This window comes from Haliotis cracherodii, unplaced genomic scaffold (assembly GCF_022045235.1).
Source record: "Haliotis cracherodii isolate W230 unplaced genomic scaffold, xgHalCrac1.p SCAF_1, whole genome shotgun sequence".
Classification (NCBI taxonomy): domain Eukaryota; kingdom Metazoa; phylum Mollusca; class Gastropoda; order Lepetellida; family Haliotidae; genus Haliotis; species Haliotis cracherodii.
Genome location: NW_027266264.1, coordinates 8,361,902 through 8,385,816, shown reverse-complemented (window position 1 = coordinate 8,385,816; position 23,915 = coordinate 8,361,902). Strand labels below are relative to the sequence as shown.

Genomic DNA, 23,915 nt, shown 5'->3' with positions numbered 1-23,915 from the left:
GATTGGCAAACACACTACAAATCTCAGGTTCATGGGCGGCGGTCGGGTAGCCTAGTGGTTAAAGCGTTCCCTCGTCATGCAAAAGACCTGGGTTCGATTCCCGACATGGGTACCTGTGAAGCCAATGTCAAGTGTCCTCGCAGTGATATTGCTGGAATATTGCTAAAAGCAGCGTAAAAACATACTCACTCAGATTCATGGTGAGAGCTACTAACACTGTTTCTTTTGCCTTAAAATGACGTTCCTTATTGTGTATCTTAGATTTTAGTTTAGGTCATCGAAAGAGGGGGGAAAGTGCATTTTATTCTAATACAGTTAAAGTGTTCATTAATTTGACCATTTTTTATGTTCTCGCGACCATTGGTGGAGAACGTTTATCCACCCCAATAATTAGGAAATATAGCAGCATGAACTCTTCGCAAGTAATGAAATTGTCGTGTCATCAGTATATCAAGAAAAGGTAACATCAGCTTGTTACTCTGTTTTCGCATGTCTTTATGATGGGGTGAACTCTTTGATTATTCATTTTTGAATGAACAGTGTACAGTGGCCATGACAATGACAAACTATTGCATTTGAGACAAACAAAATCCTTTGGAGTAGCTACCTAGCTCAATATATAAGAGAAATAATTGGGAAAATGTGTAGACTTCATTGGGTTAACATGATGTACAACCTCTGCCCTTTGAAGAAAATGTTTGCGTTCCATGTAAGATGGCACTTTCAAGAGGATGGCAAGCTAGGCCTTGTCAGCTCTTGAGCTACCTAGTTGGGTCATTACTGAGGCTGGGGTTGGATAGCAAGTGCTGGACTCGGGGCTAAGTTGTTGTGATAAATCTGCTTAGAGAAAGTCTGTTAGCAACAGTAATCCCGCCAAGTGCTTAGTGATGATAAAGAAACACGACATCTGTCCTCAGTTTAGTCTATTGATCACGATCGAGTCTTAATTGATCTGTATTGACGGAGCATGCCCGGAGAACATCCCACAGGAGTGGAGCCAAGGCTCCGGGGCATCCGGATCAACATTCAGGGAAAAGAATAGCTGTGTTTGTAATCCAATATGAGAACATGAAAACTTATTTTGGTGGCTGTCATGACGTTATTAAATAAAGTATTGGTCTGGGAACCACCGTACATATTTGATGGCTATTATCATTGCAGCTCTCTCAGATCATTTCAGTGTACGTGCTGACTAAATGAAGCTTGAACAGGAGGAAATAATTTCTTCTGATGGTATTCAGGGTTACAGTTTTGCTGTTGGTATATCAACCCAACTGATGAAAGATTAGCTAAGGGCAGGGCAAAAGAACATTGCTATTAAAAGTAATCAGGTCCTTATCCTCCTTTATCACAGGGAGGAAGTTGGTGGATTTGGTGGCATTCTGAAATTACATGTTGAGCAGATCCTGTGTTGTGTGATATTTTGGGAACAGTCATTTAACCTTGGGTTTAGTGGTGAGCATAAATAAGTTGTCAGATTAAAGTAGAGACTGGTAATGTAATTTGGATGGCTGTTACTTGTGGAATGAAATCATTTGACTTTTAAAAAATTTCTGACTGCTCTGAAATAAATTGGTTGATCTCTTCATGAGTGTGATTGGACATTGTGTACCTGGGAACTACCTAACATTCTTAGACAATAACTTTAGTAGCTTTTCAATATATATAACTTTAGTTTGAAGAACTGAAAGATCAAAGATGTCATTATTTCAATTGTGACAGCATTTGTACAAAAGATTGTTTATATATGTGCTGGAATGGATGACAGTTGCTATGAAATGTTCAGCTTGTATGACACCATCAGAAGAACAATTTTCCTTTTGTTGGATCTTGTTTTGACATTTAACATTCTCATGCAAGAATTGAAGGAATACCTGATGAAGTATTTGTGATGGCTGCATTGAACTCCTTCCATGTTAATTATGTGTTTCGGAAACTTTGCATGTGCCCTTAGATCATCTGTGTGTGGTGGAGAATAAAATTGCCATTTCGAACATGTACCAGTAGAGGGCGCTTGACCTGATGACTGGACATGCTCATGATTTAATTGAATCAGTCGTAGGCCCCGCAAGACCCTATAATGATTTCTCTTAATGTTTGGACACTATGGCAAATAGACGGACGTTAAATACCATTAAACTTGATCAATTTGGAAATTTATTCGAAAAGCAAGAATTTTCAATCAAGATTCATCAAAATAATGAAAGAAATTAAAAAACAACCTTCTAATGTATAAAAAAAATTAAATTTTGTTATTGCCCCCCATCAAGAGGAATCAGGCCATCGTGCTCAGATGATCATGTCAGTAATTAGGAAAGCAGCATTTATTCGGGGGACGTTCACAGCTTAAGAGGTTGTGAGAGGTGCCAGGAGGGTGGCCAATGGAGTGTCCAAACTTAATCAGATCTGCGTAGCCCCGAGCAGGTCACATGACCATCAGGTCATGCTCACGTCGTGAATAGAAAGGTAACCAATTACCTTGTAATGAAACATAATCAATACACCAATTTTTTGCTCGTGCCAGATTTGAACGAAAAGAATCAATGGAGCATTAAAGACGACAAGATGTTTCCCAACATGCATCAGCAAAGACTGGTTTCATTTGCGATGCTAATGGCCGCGGATGGCCCCCTCCTGGGTACATGATATCGGGTTACTCGTACTGTTTGCCTTGCCATTGGTTCACAGACACAATTGCTGCATACTCCTGCATTAATTCTTTGAGCCCAACTTTAATTTTAATGGAAGGCTGAATCAATTTTGACAAAACCTCTCAGCCTTTTTCAGATTATCTCATTTTGTTGAAAAAAGTGTGAAAGGGTTGAAATTAGTGTCTTGAATTGAATATTCGTTAAAATTTTGATGTGCTTTGGGATTAATAGACGCAAGATCTGATTCAAACAGTTTTTCCTGGCTTGGATTGGAATTGTGGTGACAGAAAAGCTGTATACATTTCTCTAAATAATGGAAACTTCTGTGTAGCAAGAAGCTGATAGAGGGCCCACTTTTCAATGGAGTTTCTTCCAACTGATCAAACTGTCAGAAATGTATAGTACAGAAGAGGTTGAAAAGTATCATTTAAAATCAGGAACTGAAAAATAATTTATTTTGGAAAGCTGATTCAAATTGTTTTCCATAGGTCCCGAGGTGGCCTATCCTGATGGCATAGAGCTTACTGTTTTCTGTTAATAATGCTGGCTTTTGGACCCCCTCCTGATATGTTACAGCAGATGTTGAGCACATAAGCTAGACTGGGACAAGTTGTCACTAGCTACTTTTTCTAATGTCATGCAGGCCTCTGTCTCCATCAATCCATCCATCTGTAATATTCGTCTGTCCATCTGTGTCCATCCATCCATCTGTAATATTCGTCTGTCCTTCTGTCACCATCCATCTGTAATATTCCTCTGTCCATCTGTCTCCATCCATCCATCTGTAATATTCCTCTGTCCATCTGTCTCCATCAATCCATCTGTAATATTCCTCTGTCCATCTGTCTCATCCATCTGTAATATTCCTGTCCATCTGTCTCCATCCATCCATCTGTAATATTCCTCTGTCCATCTGTCTCCATCCATCCATCTGTAATATTCCTCTGTCCATCTGTCTCCATCCATCCATCTGTAATATTCCTCTGTCCATCTGTCTCCATCCATCCATCTGTAATATTCGTCTGTCCTTCTGTCTCCATCCATCTGTAATATTCCTCTGTCCATCTGTCTCCATCCATCCATCTGTAATATTCCTCTGTCCATCTGTCTCCATCCATCCATCTGTAATATTCCTCTGTCCATCTGTCTCATCCATCTGTAATATTCCTGTCCATCTGTCTCCATCCATCCATCTGTAATATTCCTCTGTCCATCTGTCTCCATCCATCCATCTGTAATATTCCTCTGTCCATCTGTCTCCATCCATCCATCTGTAATATTCCTTTGTCCATCTGTCTCCATCCATCCATCTGTAATATTCCTCTGTCCATCTGTCTCCATCCATCCATCTGTAATATTCCTCTGTCCATCTGTCTCCATCCATTCATCTGTAATATTCCTCTGTCCATCCGTTTTCGTCTTGTGTCTTGTGGTGATGTTATAAAAGTGAGTGGGTTGGGTCCAGATTCTGTAGACATTGATCAAGTTGATGGAGATGCTACCACACCAATCAGCAGCTGCTGGAAGATGGCCTTCCCAGGCGGCTACGTAACATTAATACCAGACTAACATGAAATGTTTTGGAAAAGATTTTTGATAGAAATAAGTGTAAATTTGAAGAATTTAATATCATCCATATATCGATGCTATACATGTGGCTTTCATTGTGCTTTGATTTGGTGAAGAGCTATATTTGATAAAACATTATATTTCTTATTTATTTGATGTTAAATGATCATGTTTCCTTTTTTTCAGAATGTATTACCCTTCGCCTGTTGGATGATGAATTGAATTTCTAAATTTCTACCTATCATACTTAAGCACTAAGCTCTCTTTCTACAATGAGGGCGAAAAAAGTAATTGCTTTACTCTTTTAAGTGAAGCTCTAGATCAAAGAGAATGACCCTGATTTCACTCCTTCGTGGGCCGACATTGGGGAATTGTGTTGATTTGATGTTAAAGTTTGATATTTTCATTGCATTAAATCCATTTGCACATGCAAACACTTTTTAGTGAATATGCACAGAGGCTCCCTACTCAGTCATTAGTACGATCAGGTTGATATGGTGTTGACATTAAGTATTGATGTGGTGTGTGTTGACAAGAATATTCAATCTGCCTTTTGAAATTTATTTTAAATCAAATAAATTCAGTATTTTCTTGCAACCCATCACCGAAGCATTTTCGGATCTCTTCTTTGCAAGTATTTTTAATATTTCTTTATATTTATGCCACCTAAGTCATGAATCAGAAGGGTTGCAATTAAAGAAAATGTCATCAACTTTTGAAATAAAAATAATTGACTCTCGAGATGTAGATGATGTTTTCTCCTTGTAAATGATACAAATTTTAAGATTCATTCACCCACACAGTCTTGATCAAATTACAGTTGCAAACTGTGCATCTGTCTGCAATCAGGGAGGGATTCTTTTCTATTACTGTTTTAAGTGTGTGTCACTTTAGATATTTAGGATTTGTAACACTCAATAAGATTATGATCAACAGAGTATGAATCAACACAAGCAAAGGACAGACCCTGTCTTATGTGTTTGTAGAATCCTCATAGATACAGCCAAATTACCCCATCACATTCAGTATTGATTTTCTCTACACATCTACCATAAACTCCATCTTGACAAATTAAATGGCACTTGAACCTAATTTTTCGTCAGACATCTTCCCTGCTGTTGAAACCTCCTCAAGGTCACAGACATGTGTATTATATAAGAGTATCTCACTCGTCCGAGGCGGGGGTCTGTTTGTGCTGGCCTTTATTTCATCATGGCAGGTGGCCAGGGAACAGGTCTATAGATCTAAACCTGAAATATATCATGTATTTTATTTTGGGCAGCTGGCCATTTAGCATGTCGGTGTCTCCCTCCAAGAAGCATGTTAAGTGCACGGATGCTGTGCGAGTCTCTCATCATAGCGTGGGGCCACACCTTGTTTGGTTCTAGTTCTACGATTGTTACATGTTAAGGCTGATGAAGTCCGACTGGATTGATCTTATTTTGCTCATTAAGAATTTATTGCCTGAAACTTTGATGGGGTCGTCCCCCACGTGGTCTGGACACATGTGGCTGACCATTGGAGGGACCCAGTCATGCATTTGTGTGAGCATTAGAGATGCTTTGATGTCCGGTGAGGGCAGTTCTGAAATGACCAGAATCATGCACATGATCATATGCAAAATTAATCTATGTTCAGAAAGTAGATGGTCGGGTAACTTCAATCATTTGTTGATGTTGTGTGAGTTTCCAATCAGGCATATTGTGAGAAAATATTTATTAATGTTTCAATAAGTTATTGTTTTCGTTAGCTTGGGGACTGTTGGGTAAGCTTGAGTTTTGTCAGTGTTATTAGAGTGAGTGAGTGTGGCATCATCAATGTCTCAGTTACATAGCTCGGATATAACACACTGGACCACACAGACAGTCCTGTTATGACTCTTGAGCAGTTGAAAGTCGGTACCATAAACAATTGACTTAAATTTGCCTTTTTTGCCTGTATTAATGTAATAAACAGTATGAATACTATGTATATCAGTATTGCTTACAAATTGTGCACACCATTTTTAAATTAATCACTCAATTAAAACAAAGACATGTTGAAGGCAATTTTTATTAAAAATTTGTCAAGAATAATAAACTCCCAGACTATTTATTTATTTATTTATTTATTTATTTATTTATTTATTTATTTATTTATTTATTTATTTATTTATTTATTCAAAACAACTGTAGACCACAATACCAAATCGGAGACATCAGCACAATAATGCAACACAAGCCCCGCCCATTCTCTTTTCAGCCAACCAGGGAACAGTAGTCTGTTCGTGGGTGTGGTGTAATATCCTACTCAACATTTGAAAGCAACAAAAGTCATCATCAGTCAAAGTGGGGTCCCAAGCAAATGTTGAGTAGTATACTTTTTAGTGTAGGGAAATTAACACAAAAAGATTTTTTTCCTGGGTTAGCCAGTCAAATTTTGTGGAATCTCCTGCTATTTATTTATTTGAAAATATATCAAGTTTTTCATTCTTTGATGCTGATGATAGACTTTGCTTGCTGAGTTTTCTGCTTGGGCCTTGAAGTTACCTTGTCTTAAATGATACATGAAGTTCACGGAGTTCGAGTTAATGTGATTCCACTGTATAAAGGTGCTAAACTATATAGTCCTGCTGAAGTCCTGGCTGGTGTGGAGGGTTAATTGGACCAGCCCTGATTGTGGTAGGAAGACAGTACCACAAATCTACCAGCCAAGAGTTTTCATTAGGATGAGATGAATTACTTAGTACACTGTTGTTTATGAGCTGGTGCCTCCCTCCTCAATCACAGCAATTAAAGGTGGGAGAAAACCGTTGCACAACAGACTTATTTTCTCTGAGTCAGGAAAAACATTCATCTTTGGGAGGCAAGGGTGATTACTGACTATAAAAGTCCAGTTTCCACCCTTGCCAACTAGGCTTGGATTCCGGAGTTACATTTTGGCTGCACTATGCATTGTCCTATCAAAATCACGTAACAAACAAGACATGCGGTTCATATACAACAGGGATTTCAACGTGCACATTTCAGTTGAATGCAGGATATGCATAGCATGCATATCGTCATATGTGGGCGTCGACAGGGATATTGCAAATCTTTTCATGTTTTTAATCAAGGTGCTCAAGTGATTAGATGCACTTCGTGGGGTAAGACACGTTTTATTACATTATAGATCTTGATTATCGCCATTTTGTTTAAAGCAAATGCAAGTGATATGAAAGATGGAATCTGATTTGTCAAAAGGAGGGAAATAGAAGGGACATAACTCGTAATTGCCACTGGTGGCGCTACAATCGTGCCCAGAAATTCTAGCCTAGTTCGGCAAGGGTGGAAAGTGGACTTTTAAAGTCAGATAACGCCCTTGCCTCAGGAAGATGAAAGCATTGAGCAAGAAATAGTTGCTATATCTGTTTTATGTGACCAGAAGTAACAGTGGTTCAATACTGTGGCCATGGGCTTTCTTTTATACTTGTATGAAACAGTTTTTTTGGAAGATGAGTAGCTTAGTAATTTTGGACTTGCTGGTCAAAGAACAGCTGTTGTGTGTGTTATATTGCAAATATTCTGTGTTTGTTCATGTTTACTTCATGAGGTTGTAACTTTCAAAAACCATGTTCAGCAAATAACAAAAAGTAGACTGCAATTGTTCTTGTTTGCCTGACCTATATATTTGATGGATTAGAAAAATACAAACATACAAGTACAAGAATCTAACAAAAGTTTATTGTCGACTTTATTTAATGATTTATCAAGTATAATGTTTATAGGACAAAACTCCACATGAGAACATGTTTCTGGAAAAATATTGAACGTTCAGTATTTAATATAGTCCTGCACCATGACCGTGGAATATATTTATTTTATGAAAAAATAATAATCTAGAAATGCATACAAAAGCAAGTCTAGCCAGCTCAAGCTAGCTCTATTCTGAAATCAGCATAGGGATTTTTTTTATTTTTAGAGTCAAGAAGGATATTGTGTAATATAAGATTTCAGAGACTAAATGTTATTCTATATCTAATACAGAATTGGCATTTATTGCTTGTTGCTAAATCAACCAATCCAAACAACTGTATAATAGAATGAAAGAATATTAAACTATACTCACCGCCACAAGAAACATGAATGCCATTCATTTTGGTTAATATATGAAGACTTACTCATATTCAAAGAGATATTCAATTGGTTCGATACACAAATGAACATAGTGGTATGTTGTGCGAACCGATGCTCATGAATTCGAACGCATCACATGTGACAACATAGATCCTTAACTCAGGATGCACCATCTGTCTCGTGCAGGATTAGCATCTTAAGTTTGGATATCACATCATCATGATGAGAAAAAAGTCACTCAGTGCTTGTCATTAATTTGTACGCATTGGAAACATCTCCTTTTAACGTACATACTTCTCTGTATGTTTGCGTTTCTTTTGGTTGTGAGTATATATTATTTTCTGTTTCATTCTATACAAGCAGATTAGTAGGAAATTATCTGTAAACCATAAACTGCAAAATAGTATATGACCTTTTTAAATAAATGTTTTGTGGTTCTGGATATATTTTATGTGGTCAAACCTGTAACTAACTGAGGGTAATTGTTTGAACAATATGAATATTACCACAGCTGTTGAAAGTTCCACAATCCAAATGTTTTGTGGGGAACAGTACACATTTGTGAATGTTTGATGAGTATATCTAATCCTATTATTAGCATCAAAAGAGAATGCTTATAAGCTCTGAAATCAGTTATTGGATTGATAAGGATATCCTTTGAAGTAACTGTTTTCCTAGATAGCATTAAATGAAAATAGTTATTATGTTAGAACTGTGTTATTGTCCAGATAAAGATTGGCTTTGATGAAACAGTGTTCATAGATACTGAAATAAGAGAAAGATAGTGGATAGATGACACCTGCTTGCTGCACACCACAATTAGAAATTAGGATTAGAAGCATTTCAGATTGGAGACAATCCTAATATTTGTAGAGAAGCTGGGGTGATTGCTGTGCAGGTGGGCGCGGACAAACTCAAGAAGGGGGAGCCAAATTGGGAGTGTCTTGGTTTTGTTGCTGTTTGTATTGCCACTTGTTTGTTGTTGTTCAATAAAGATTGTCTGGACAACACACATGGTGATAGTCAATCAACTGCCTGCCTGCCCACACACTGGCTGGAGAGAAAGGGGCTGAGGGGCACCAGAGTGAGGCTAAAAATATCAACACACCCTATAGATGAATAATATTGGAATTTTTAATAACCTTTCTTTTTGTATGTGAGGAAAAGTATGGCATTTATGATCTATGTATCATTCTTGGACAAATAAGGTTTGTTTAAGGTGCCAATGGTTGTATTCTTATAGTGATTGTTGTAAATAACAGTGAGTTGGTGTGATCGGCCAATCAGTTCTCACATGATCTGGCCACATTAATGTTAACAACGTTGAATAAAATTTTGAATAAAATTAAAGATATAGATTGGAAATATGATGTAAAGCAGAAAAGCTCATTCACTATCCTTGAGGACTGCCTTTATGGTGTAATAGATAGAGCCTCTGGCCAAAGACCGGAAGGTTGATGGTTCGATCCCTGGCCGTGTCATATCAGAAGACGTTAAAAAATCATGTTATCCTGCCTGGTGCTCTGCATTAAGGGGATAAAACAAGGACTGGTTGGTTAGAGTCAGTATGCTAGGTGGGGTATCCATGTAGAACTGCAGTGTTGTATCTCAGTGGGATATAGCACTATAATAGTGCCGTATTGGCTAGTGCAACCACACCACACCACTGCCCCGCGCACCGCACCGTACACCACATCACAACACCGTCCCGCGCACCGTACACCAAACCACACCACACCACTCCACACCACACCACACCACACCACACCACACCACACCACACCACACCACACCACACCACACACCACCGTCCCACGCACCGCACCGCTATGCACCACACCACACCACATTGCACCGCACCACCTCCCCGTGCACCACACCCCACCACCTCCCCGCGCACTGCACCGCACCGCACATGCAGACTTGTTGCTATACAAGTACAATATTAACATTAAACCTCACCTCACCTCACAATAATCGAACATTTTTGGCAAGAGATGGTCTGACCCACGAGAACTTAGCATCCTGTCTCTTTGCAACAAGTATTATTCATGGTTTAAGCTCTTTAGTTAATATGTGAAAACAAATTCACTGTTAATCCTTGTAACAGTGTCTTGTTGTCAAGAACTCTGCTAGGAATTAGGATTTTCCAATTGAGCAGAATAGTATTGGTTGTGTACATTCCACGATGGCATGAATCTACATTTGAAATTCAGATGAGAAAACTGGTTATCGTCTTGGATGGAAAAATGACTACAAAACTTAGGAGCATTGGCTTTTGTTGGCATGAAGCTGGTCATACCACTCTGTTAAATCTACAGTGTAATTGTCATGAACCATATTCATTTCCTTTCTATGCATACTGAAGGAAAAGCAGAATTTAAATGATGGCAGAATATGACAGCATTAAGCTCTCCATCCCCATTGGGGATTGCGGGTCCTGAGTAATTCATGCTTGTTGTAAGAGGCAACAGAAATGGGAATGGGATGTCTGAATGGATGCTGGATGAACCTTGTTCTGTAAAATGACATAATTTGGACAAGGAATCCAAATGGGATAGGGTGGGATCTCTAGGGGATGTTTGGTTGGGATCCCACCCTATCCCCAGACATTTATCCCACCCTATCCCCAGACATTTATCCCATCCAAGCCCCAGACATCTATCCCACCCTATCCCCAGTCATTTATCCCATCCGAGCCCCAGACATTTATCCCACCCTATCATCAGACATTTATCCCATCCAAGCCCCAGACATTTATCCCACCCTATCCCCAGACATTTATCCCATCCAAGCCCCAGACATTTATCCCACCTTAGCCCCAGACATTTATCCCACCCAAGCTCCAGACATTTATCCCACCCTAGCCCCAGACATTTATCCCATCCAAGCTCCAGACATTTATCCCACCCTATCCCCAGACATTTATCCCATCCAAGCCCCAGACACTTATCCCACCCTAGCCCCAGACATTTATCCCACCCAAGCCCCAGATATTTATCCCACCCTAGCCCCAGATATTTATCCAACCCTAGCCCCAGACATTTTTCCTACCCTAGCCCCAGTCATTTATTCCACCCTAGCCCCAGTCATTTATCCCACCCTAACCCAGACATTTATCCCATCCTATCCCAAGACATTCATCCCACCCTATCCCCAGACATTTATCCCAACCTAGCCCCAGACATTTCCTTCACTATTAGGTGATTTTAATATGCAAGCATTGCAAACTTACATGGACGTGGGCTTGTTTTGCCTTCATCTGGTATGGATGTGCACAATCCAGTTCCTTAATAGCATTCATTAAAGACTGTGTAATATTGAACCCACCATGGTTGCTGCCTTTGACATTTAAATACAAGCATCTCCAGCAATATTTACAACATACATTAGCTAACCTCCAAGGAGGTCCACTAACAGGATTAGATCATGTTCTAAGAAAACAGGCACAATGTACTTTTCATGAGCATTCTAAGTTTGCTAATTTGTTGAATTTTTTGTGTAAAGACTTTTAAATCATTGTAACTATGTTAATTTAAAAAAAAAAGATCTGTATGTTTAAGAGTTTCAAAGAGTCTAAATTATTCTAATTTGTTTGAGAATTCAATCTCGCTCTCTTGTTACAGTTTGAACTTGGTATCACCTGAGTGGAACAGGTGAGAGGTACACATGTCCCGTGATGATGTTTACACACAAAACTATACCCCCTCCCTCGCAGCCAACATGTAAACAGCCACCTCACTAGATGACAAGATATAACACTCTACCTGACGTTTCCAAATGGAGTCCAACCAAGCTAATGAGTTGCCTTTAAGCTTAGCAGCCTTCCCAGTCACTTCATAATGTGGAGGTTTACAACTGACTGGTAACGCCAGTCTTTTTACGGAGGGGAATGATTTTCGCTTTGAAAAAAAGTCTTTGATGGTAATGGTGCACGTTACTCTGAGTGATGTAGGTGTATGGATTTAATCTACAATGGAAGTCTACCGTATGCACATGTCATGCCAAGCTGAACAGGAGACAAAGTAGACTGACGGATTAGTGTTGTGCTTACAGTGACGTTTCTTTTGATTTACAGAATGTAAGTCCTATGCCAAGCAAGGACTCATTTTTCATTCCTAGCATCATTGAGGATACAGAAGCCAAGACTGGAACTGTTGTCTGCCTCATTAGTTGGACACCATATCTTAATCCTGTATCTATTGCATTTCACCCTCTCTAACTAGTTTCCCCTCATTTTTCAATGCTACTTTTCCTTAAGGCATCATCACCCTCTTTTCCCCATTTCTAGTTGTCCGAATGCCGTCTGATGTTCTCGTTTCTTCTCATTGTATTTGGGCATGACACTGCTCAAGCAGAAGATGTCCTGAACTCCTTCATAGTCCTGGGAAATGTTTTTGACACATTGACCAGTTATGTCAAGGGTCAAGGTCATTCACTAGACCATAGCCTGAAGAAAAGTTAGTTTGTATAACTCAAAAAGCATTTACATGTCAGTGAAACAGAAGTTTTAGTATTCCATAAAATGGTGGTTTTCCCTGTTCCTATGAGAAATGGTTTTAGAATGGTGTACCCATTAAAACAGCATCTTAATATAACTATTTGGGTATTATATTCTCAACTAGATTGTCGGGACAAAGAGCACTCATACTCTGGTTAGTAAACCTAGTAAGGTCCTCTTTCCATTAAAGAAAATGTTTATTAAATTATGAATACTGTGAATGGTATGCCTGTAAGTTCAATATTTAAGTTGTTTTATGGTAAGGTCAAGCCTATGTTGTTATATGGGACGGAAGCTAGCTTGGGGGTTGAAGAAAGAAAGGCAATTGAAATCTTTCAAACGAACCTTTGTACATACAGTATGTGCTTGGTGGGGGAAAGCATGTTTCCAGTAATGTTATTTTGGCAGATTGCGGTAGATTTAATATTTATGTCAGTTATGTAAAATGTGGTAGTTACTGGTCCAAGTTATTAAGGATGTCTGAAGATCGCTGCCCTAAACATTGTTATTTACTTATGAGGAAATTTGATATGGCTGGAAGAGTTACCTGGGCTACATCTGTTAGATATTTGCCGTGTTGTTATGGTTTTGGATTTGTTTGGTAGTCAGGATGTTGGTAATATTACACAGTTTATTTCTACTTTTTTTTACCGAAAAACGGATTTTGATAAGAAGCGTATTCTTGTGACATCAATAAGTTCATTGCATCTAAGATATTATTTGGAAATTAAATCATTAATTGTTGAATGTTATGTCAGTTCCATTAATCAGACAAATGTTAGAAGATATAAATGTTTACTTAGATTAGCTCTGCCACTAATGTGTATCACGAGAGGTTAAAGTGTGAATAAGACATGAAATGTGTGTGAATGTGGTTCAAATAAAACGAAATCCTTTTCATGTTTGAGTGTAAACCCTATGATGCCATTAGTAACAAATATTTGTCAGTGTATGGACAAATTTACGATGTTGATAAATATGATAAAGTAATTAGCAGTAATTGTACGCATATTCCTAGAAACTGTTTGAAGCCGTTATGGAAGCCTGAACACAAAGATCTGTATTAATGAATGTCACTGTCTAAAACATGTCATTAAAATCAAATGAGTGTTTTTATTGTACAAGGGCCAATGGCCTACTAAAAATAAAATTGAATTCAACTGAATTAACTTGTACATATCACCTTTGGTGCAGAGCTGCAATTTGACAGGGTTGTCAGTGACCTACATATGAGGTCAAGGTCACAGTTAAAACCATTGTAAAAGTTTGTATGCCATTTTCACTTAATTGCCTCTTTCTTTTGACCTTTTAAGCGTCAATGCATAATGTCGTTATGATGTTTTCATAATTTGACATGTGATAACAATCTTTTGACATTAAATGTGTCACATTTACCTTTCAATGAACAGCATATTAATTTTCATTCTTAAAGCCACTTGATACTTGGATATTTCAGAGATATTACATCATGTATATCTCCTTTATGACACATGGAAGTCATTTTGGCACATTGATATGTCATGTCAAGGGTGAAGGTCCTCCTCCGGGTATTGGTTGGAAGAAAACTTTACTGAATATCTCGAGAAGCATCTGTAGGTCATTGAAACTTGGTACATGTCATCCATAGGGTGGGGTCCAGATGTTGTTTCAAAGTTGCACTGTATATGTTTTCAGAAACTAGAAGTCATGTCATGAGACTTGAAGTACATAAAACGTTTTTATTAAGGTAGTACGAGGCACAGGACTTTCTGTTCTTTCTGTTTTCATGGCATTAGACATGTGTTTTCCTGAACCAGTGACGTCATTGAAATAGTTATGACTTTGTCATTAATTTAAGGAAACTATGCATGCATAGGTCCTTTGTTTTAAAGTTTGACCACATTGGGAATATTTTCCCAAACCAGAAGTGATGTCATTGATATAGTGATAACTTTGTCAATAATTTAAGGAAGTTATACATGCAAAGGTCCTTTGTTTTAAAGTTTGACCACATTGTCATCACTCTAGAAGTGCTTATTTCTTCATTATTAGTGGAGCTGAAAGGCACAATTAGAAAAAGGTGGGGATGGTTCCACTTCTGTTTTTTAATGTAACACAGCCTTCTTTCTAGTTTATTATTAGCATGGACTGATACATGATTTCATGTCATGGTCTGTCCAATCCAGACTTGAACATAATCTGGTATATCACTATAGGATTACAGCCTAAACCATCAATGTATTTACAATATTACTCTTGTCCAGTTGTCTTTAGAGTTTGGTTGTCTTCATTTCTTTTTTTTCTTTTTCTCTTGATGTAGCTCCTTTGTCTAAATCCTCCAGGGATGTCATGGTGAAAAATGACCCTTGTTTCTTGCCTCAATTTAATTTCTCCTGTCTCCATGGGAACCCATTCATGTAACATTTGCTTGTCTTGCACAAGGTCCACTTTCATTTCAGATGGCTTAAAAACTGTAACATTGAGATATAAAGTCCTAATCGGTCACAAATCAAACTCACTCTCTTAACTGTGTCCATCAGTCTCTCCCATTAAAGCCTATAGCAGACAGCCATAGTAAAATATCTTAGCTCTGTAGAGTCACTGCGGGACCATTGAAAGGTTTATGCCATATCAAAGCTATCATGGTCACAGGTTTCAGGTCTTCATATTACTGTAGCGTTACTTTTAAGAACTTGGAAAAATCGATGTCATTAGAAAGAAGACTGACCAATATCACAACTTACATGAACCTTTAATGAATAATGACCAAGGTATTTCTCTGATTTAATCACCTTATAGAAGCCATGGTCTGATCTACTACTGTTATGGGCCTTTATGGATTGAAAGAAGACCGACCAATATCACAACTTACATGAACCTTTAATGAATAATGACACAAGGTATTTCTCTGATTTAATCACCTTATAGAAGCCATGGTCTTATCTACCACAGTTAAGGGCCTTTATGGATTTTATGGTGGTACAAATAATCTCAACCATAAGTGCTCAAGAGATATATATGCATTTCCTCTACTCTAGTGTTTGAGAAATTTTGGATGACTGCTTGTTAAATCCACTTTTGCTTCTTAAATGTTCGTAAATCAGAATTGTCCTTGAATACTTCTATATCATCTTCAAAGTTGATGATGATTTAGGAGACATCATGTCCCATTCATACCAATTACTTAGACTTACAGTCTCTCATCCTGGTAATAGATGGAAACAAAGAATAAGTTATCACTGTTTTTGTATGTGTATCCTTAAGCCTTCAGGTAAATACAGTTACCGTGGGATGTGTGTATCACAGGCAGTTGCAGACAAGGCAGGAGTGGTGAGAAGAGATTCTTGGTGTTGATATACAGGAGAATTGATAGTATATATAATGGTGCAATCTCCTCTAATCCTGTTGTGTCGTTGAAGGAGAGGTCTTGGGAAGATTTCCTTCTTCTTTTCAACCTTTGGGTATTCTGGGGCTGAACAGGTCCCCAGTACCTGTTAACCAGAAGCTGATAGCCAGTAGCTGTTAGCCAGTAGCTGTTAACCAGTACCTGTTAGCCAGTACCTGTTAGCCAGTAGCTGTTAGCCAGTAGCTGATAGCCAATAGCTGATAGCCAATAGCTGATAGCCAGTAGCTGTTAGCCAGAAGCTGATAGCCAGTACCTGTTACCCAGTAGCTGTTAGCCAGTAGCTGACAGCCAGTACCTGTTTGCTAGTAGCTGTTAGCCTGTGGGTTGACATTACTGCAGGGACATAATTTTTGTACGGCAAACACAACAGAGCAATGAGTGAGTGAGTGGGTGAGTGAGTGTGGTTTTACGCTGCTTTTAGCAGTATTCCAGCAATATCATGGCGAGGGACACCAGAAATGGGCTTCACACATTGTACCCATGTCGGGAATCGAACCCGGGTCTTCGCCGTGACGAGCGAAAGCTTTAACCACTAGGCTACCCGACCGCCCCAAACAGAGCAATGAGATGAAATACATAATATTTAATACTTATGATAAAACAACATACGTAATAATTTTTGGGAACAAGCTTGGCAGCTCACTGAGGCATTATGGGTAAAGGCCGTTGTGAGACCTGGTGCACATGTGCAAGGGTGGTTGGTTTGAAACAAAATTGTAAGCATAAAATAATAAAATAAGGATATACATGTGAATAAAATTCAGTACACTGCATGTGTATGTAGTAAAGTAGAAAGAAAAAAATACATTGGATTTGCACAAACCACAATATAAAATTATCAGTTGAAACAGTGGTTGGGAAAAATTGATAGAACTTTTGGGGATATTTTCCACTATTATCAAAGAGAATTTGATGGAGTGACTATGGTAAAGTGAGCATTATGGTGATACCTTCTCCCTTGATCATTGCCAGGATGAATGCAGATTGCCTGCTGCCCATGACATGCTGTGACATATCCAAACTCTCTTTACAAGCAGAAATGAATTGATGTAGATACTGGATGGATGTTTACATTAAAACAGTTCAAAGGAATGTCATTATGGTTCACAACGTCAACCTGCATACGTCTTGGAAGAATGATTGAATTGTGTTGTATTTGGTTTAGACTTCATAATAGTCACTATCAAGATGACCCTAACGTGATCCTCGACCATCTACATTACATTCATGGGATATAATGACTACATTGCCTGAAAAAGTTCAGATCCAGCATAACTCAAATACCGATATTAAAATTCTGAGAGACCTCTAAAATCATTTCATTGTGCTGTCATTTGTTATTTACTTGAACAATGATGTAAATAATCACTGTTAGTGAAATTGAGATAATTATACAAGCATGTGTGTCATACTGATTTTATAAAACAAGTTTCAAAATTCTTTTATTTCCCAAGCGAGGTTAATATATGAATTCTTACACAGGTTTCGTAAAATCAGTATGACACACCTGTGAGTGTAATTTCTTTATAACCCATTATTTCTTTATCATTTTGAGCTCTTCTTTAGAAAATGCTCATGATGTCAATCACTGGATTGTCTGGTCCAGACTCGATTATTTAAAGACCGCCATCATATTGCTTGAATATTGCTGAGTGCGGTGTCAAACAACAAACAAAGCAAACCAAAGAAAAGACAAATGCACTGATCATGACCGCAGTCTTATAAAACCACTGTTGTCGAATGGTGTCAACAATCTTCAGCTATGACGTTGTTTCTACTGCGACGTCATTCTGACTTTACGTCACAATTGGACCCGAATGGAGTCAACGATGTCGGCAGGATAATACAAACAATACACTGGTGCGTGATACAGTTGTGCACATACGCTTTTTATGAACTCGTTATTTCTAATCTGAATATCAAGTATGCATGTAGTCCAGGGTCCTTGTCGTAACCCTAATGTTAAATGCTATAACAGATTTGGGAGATACCTGGAGACAAATACCATAGGAGAATACTTCAAGGTCCCCAAGACCATCTTCAACTACCATATAGTCTTGTGTGTAGTGCACCCTTATTTCTAAAACATACATATTACAAGCAGAGTTTTGATTCTTTTTTCAATCTGACAGGCATTTCAGTGTGTATTTAACACCGGGAGTAGCATGTCAATATAGATGTACTGAAGTATGCAAGTTATGTTATACTATCAAGTTGTAAAAAGCGTTCCTTGTATATCTGGTCTTATATATGTAATCTATTTTAATAATTTTTTCCAATTAGATCGCACAAACTTTTGATTATTTCCAACAATCCTGATCATGTTACCACTGCTGACACCTCGAAATGCAGCTTAGTTGAATGGATACATATATCATAAATGCCATTTTTTGACTGTGAAAAAGCTCATATTTGGTGTTGTTGGACTACTACTCAAAATACTGTCCTAATCAGATTCGCGAGACCAGGCAATTGTAAGCCTCAGAGGGTGACCCGTCAAACTGTTCCATGTATTGAACATATCAGGCAATATCCTAAAGCGCTATGCTAAAGGTAATTTTTATTCTAAATATAGGGGTGCACGGATGGCCCAGTTGTCTAAGGCGCTGTGATTCGCTGTGCAGAGTTGCGTCCCATGGGCACGCCAGAAACCTATGATTGTGGGTTCAAATCCTGGTTTGCCCCGATTATGTTTCTAAGTTTGTCAGCACCATACCCGTGCTCGTGGGTTTCACCAAAGTGGTAAACGTCTGAGACCTGCATCACTTCGGGCTTTCCTCCCACATTCAGCTGACACACTGTGATGTAGCTGGAATACTGTTAAAAGCGGCATTATATCCAACTCGCTCACTCACTATTCTAAATATATATATAAAAGTAGCAAGTAAAATAACATGATATTAGAATATATTATACCTAGTACAGATACAATTTCTTCTGATCATTGCTTCAAAAACCTTTTCAGTGATAATATTGGTTAATTTGTAACCGCATCTTGTAGATCTATGTTTATTTACAGTCTCCTGATTATTTTACAAGACAGTTACACCAGATAATCTTAATCTCTGTATGTAAAATAATACATTGTATCACAGACAACTCACTCACTACGGAAATGGTAAATCATCATGTCTCGTGACGTTTGATCACAAAATTCCCATTTTATTGAACAAATGTGTTTCAAAAAGCAATTTTTTCACTGAAATTGTACCCCAGAATGAATGGTGCGCAACTGCACATTATGCCCAAAAAAATGTGATAGTTTGTAAATAGCAACTGTTTCTGTATATATTGGATAATAGAATTGCGTTCCAGGACATTTAGATTTGTGATATTCCCAATAACTTGTTCACTGGTGCATATAACACTGTACTCTCAGAATACAAGCTATAGTGTTGTGAACCACCTCCGTGGTCTAATGGTAGAGCGGAAGGTCCGGGGTTCGATCCCCAGCCGCGTCATACCAAAAGACTTAAAAGATGGTACTTGTTGTTACCCTGTCTGGCGCTCGGCATTAAGGGGCTAAAACAAGGACTGGTCGACTCGGAGTCAGTATACTGTGTCTGAGTTGGGTATTCATGTTAAACTGCGGCATGGTAACTCAGTGTGCTAGCACTATAAATCGGCATCAGCACGGACTAGTACAAGCAGCCACACACACACACATACACACACATGCATGCACGTCGCTATATAAGTGCAATAATCTTGGACGCGATGTTAAACCCCATTTCACCTCCCCTCACCTATAGTGTTGTGATACAAGTACAAGGCAGTTTGTCAGTGTGTCTGCTGCACCTAATGTCTACCTATATCCCTAAGCAAGTAATGTTGATCATTAAATCAATCTAACGATGTATAGAAGGCTATGAGGTGTCAGTGACAGATGCAAGATCTGAAGAGGCAACGTTGTGTGATCTGCGAAGATGTCCGCGACAACACTGGTAGAACACAGAGAGAGCTATAATGGATAGGGTATGTGATGACAAGCCCTCGTGGGCTTCCAGGATGAGGTTCTCCAGCACCTTGTGTTTTTCCCCAGAGTTGACTAAGTGAGCATGTGATGGCCACAATGACTTCTTTGTTCAGACTGTCAGTGGCAGCCAGGAAGGATGATAGTGGCTCGTGCGTGTTGTTGTACTGACAGAGTTGATGTAGTCATGGCATAGATACTGGGGTGGAGTACAGAATGTATATTACAGGTCTAGATGTCACTCTAATGTTCTTTACTGTCTGTTGTTGTGGGGCTAGATATCACACCAATGTTCTTTACTCTCTGTTGTTGTGGGGTTAGATATCACACCGATGTTCTTTACTATCTGTTGTTGTGGGGCTAGATATCACACCAATGTTCTTTACTGTATATTGTTTGGGGGCTAGATATCACACCAATGTTCTTTACTCTCTGTTGTTGTGGGGTTAGATATCACACCGATGTTCTTTACTATCTGTTGTTGTGGGGCTAGATATCACACCGATGTTCTTTACTGTATATTGTTTGGGGGCTAGATATCACACCAATGCTCTTTACTATTTATTATTGTGGTGCTCAAGATATCACACCAATGTTCTTTACTATCTGTTGTAGTGGGGCTAGATATCACACCAATGTTCTTTACTAACTGTTAATGGGGGCTAGATGTCACACCAATGTTCCTTACTATATATTATTGCGTGGCTTAAGATATCACACCAATGTTCTTTACTATTTGTTAATGGGGGCTAGATATCACACTGATGTTCCTTACTATATATAATTGTGGGGACCAGATATCACACCAATGTTCCTAACTATATATTATTGCGGGGCTTAAGATATCACACCAATGTTCCTACCATATATTATTGCAGGGCTTAAGATATCACACCAGTGTTCCTACCATATATTATTGCAGTGCTTAAGATATCACACCAATGTTCCTATCATATATTATTGCAGGGCTTAAGATATCACACCACTGCACAGTAGAAGCAGTCCAATTTGGACTCAGTTGGCAAAAAAGTCTGCTTTATGGCGAGGTTCGGATTACACAGAGTATAAAAAGTTGGACCTCAGGATTAAATGTGATCCCGAGCGGATGCTGATAGTCTTCACTACATTGAAGAATATCCGAGACCGTCTAATCTTTCTGGTTGGGTTTTGGCACTGACTTAAATTGCTCAATTAAAACAACTTCCTTGGCAAGTGTAAGTTCGATACACCTATTCTTTGCTGGTTGCTCAGCCATTGCGATTGACAATGACAAGCTGCGTTTACCGTTATTTATTGACATGCTCATGACACTGAATTCATGGTACTGAGCTTTCTCATAAACAGATGAGTAAATTCTAATTAACTAAGCTGATAACAAAGTGTTGAGGTCAATAGGATTACATGAAGGATAAGCATTGATGTTAAATTAAGCTCACAATGACTGAGCTTACTTCAAAGTGAAAGAATATCCGATCCTGTCCGGTCTGGCCCAGTCCGATTAAGACAGCTGAAATTCTTTCCAATAGTAAATCGGTTGTTGGGACTATGATTTTAGTCCAAAGTCTGGAGTGTAAAAGTCTGGATTATGGAGTTGGAGGTCAGTTTGAGTAATGATGATTTATTAAAGATCTGATGGGGCTGGAGAAAAAGTTCAGTTTTCACCGAAATCCGAATTTGACAGTTCGATTTGGACAGATTCCACTGTACTTTCTATTTGTTGTTGCGGCCCTAGATGTCACTCTGATATACTTTACTGAATGAAAAAAGGAATGGATCCTGGCCTCAAAGGAGGAGGAACTCCCGAAGTCTCTCCAGGGCCACACAATCTCATTGAAGCGACAAACCAAGTTCTTGAGTTTGATTTAATTTCCCACCTGCGTGGTGTACATTCAACACGCCTAATAGAGGATTTAATTGCTGTCTACCTTTCCATGGGACATGACATTTAAACAGCGTCCCTTTACGACCGTCTTGATACTTTCATGTGATTGGATTTGTTGAAGGCGTTCAATACGATGAAAGAATCACCCTATTTCACAGTTTTCAGTGTCTGGCATTTTGGTCATGGTTCTCCGTGGTGATTAATGTCTTGTTTAATTAATGACTATAAATACCATTTGTTTTGTGAGCGGTCAGAGGCTACTGCCATTTTAATTCCAACCAATTAGGTTGGTGATCGGTCAAGTGACTGTGATTTCAGGTGTCCATGGGTCATGTTTCACCTCAATTATCTTCTCCTGTTTCGGTGCTCTTCTGTCTAGGAGGTACAATGTATTTCTATTTCTTGTTTTGACTGGAAACAAAGCTACGCTTCCTTCATGGATATCTGTGATGTGTCAAGATCCGGACAGCTAATCAGCTGTGTTATTTTGCAGGCCAGCACCGAAGGGAATCTTCCCCTCGCAAATTAAATGGAAATTAATTCAGTTTATGTCCGTAGTCTCGAGGGTATAAAATCATATTAAGCATCTTTCTTTTATTTCTGAAATGATAATGGTATTATTCATCTTGTAACATAAAAATAAATGTGTGGAAAGATATTTTATGTTTGAGTTCATATGGAGGAGTAATAGGATTAGTTTGCTCCAGTTTGTTGTTCATGCATGCAGACAAACTATTATCCATTTCACAAAAGTATTAAATCATTGAGTACATCCAGTCTGATAATTGCAACATGTAAACATTTAAGTGGACATTTAAGTAATGACAAAATGGAAAATCAGAACATGGAAAATACTGAACAAAAAAGGTTTTTTTTGTAGTGAAGATTGAGTTTGTGTACAGTTTATAAAAATACTGCATGATCCTTAAATATTTTTGTTCAGTATTGATCAGAACAACTCAAATCATGCTTCAGACAATTCTCAAGAAGCTCACTTGACTGCAGTTAAAATAGCATATCTTCTTCTTGATGCAATTAATGTGAAAGTTCAAAACATTTATTTTAGATCACCAAGAAATGACATTACTGCCAGTGATGCTAAACGTGACTCGCTCGACCAGTGCAAAGTGTAGTACCGTATTCGACGTAATAAGTGCCCCGCTCTAATGAGCGCCCATTGTGACATTTGCTAATATATTGGCAGGTGAACAATCCCAATTAGCACCCCTTCCGATTGATCAGTGTACACAAGACTTATTTATTATTATTAATACATACTCGTGTGTTATGTGCACCCTTAATTATGGGCAATTAAATTCTGGAAGAATATATCTGTCGTACATAAACATTTCAGCATAAACCATGAAATTTATCTTTCAATTCTGTTTTTTTCACCAAAATTATATTCTAATTAGAGCCCCGGGCGCTTATTACGTCAAATAAGGTATGTTTATTGACACATTTATGATGTTTGTGTCTGTTTGTAATGGGAAATTGTGGGAGTAGTCTAATGGTTGAGGTGATGACTATGGACACACTGAAGACCTGGGTTTGATGTCCACATTGCTTAAAACATGTCCCCACTGTGAGAAATTACTAAAAGTAGGGTAATACCAACCCACTCAGTCTGTCTCGTCAGGAGAGGACCTGTGAAGATCTGGGGTAGAATAGGTCTTCAGCAGCACTATGCTTGTCATAAGAGCACTATGCTTGTCATAAGAGCCTACTAATGGGATCGGGTGGTCAGGGTCACTGACTTGGTTCATGCATGTTATTGTATTACAATTGCGAGGATCGATGCTCATCATGTCAATCACTGTATTGTCTGGTCCAGACTCGATTATTTCCAGACTGCTGTCA

General features: G+C 38.5%; 1 protein-coding gene across 4 annotated transcripts in view; it reads left to right on the top strand.

Annotated features, from left to right (window-relative positions):
• The window catches only part of LOC139472030 (zwei Ig domain protein zig-8-like), a 153,052-nt gene that overhangs the window by 91,181 nt on the left and 37,956 nt on the right, over positions 1-23,915 (top strand). The gene's annotated exons all lie outside the window — the stretch shown is intronic.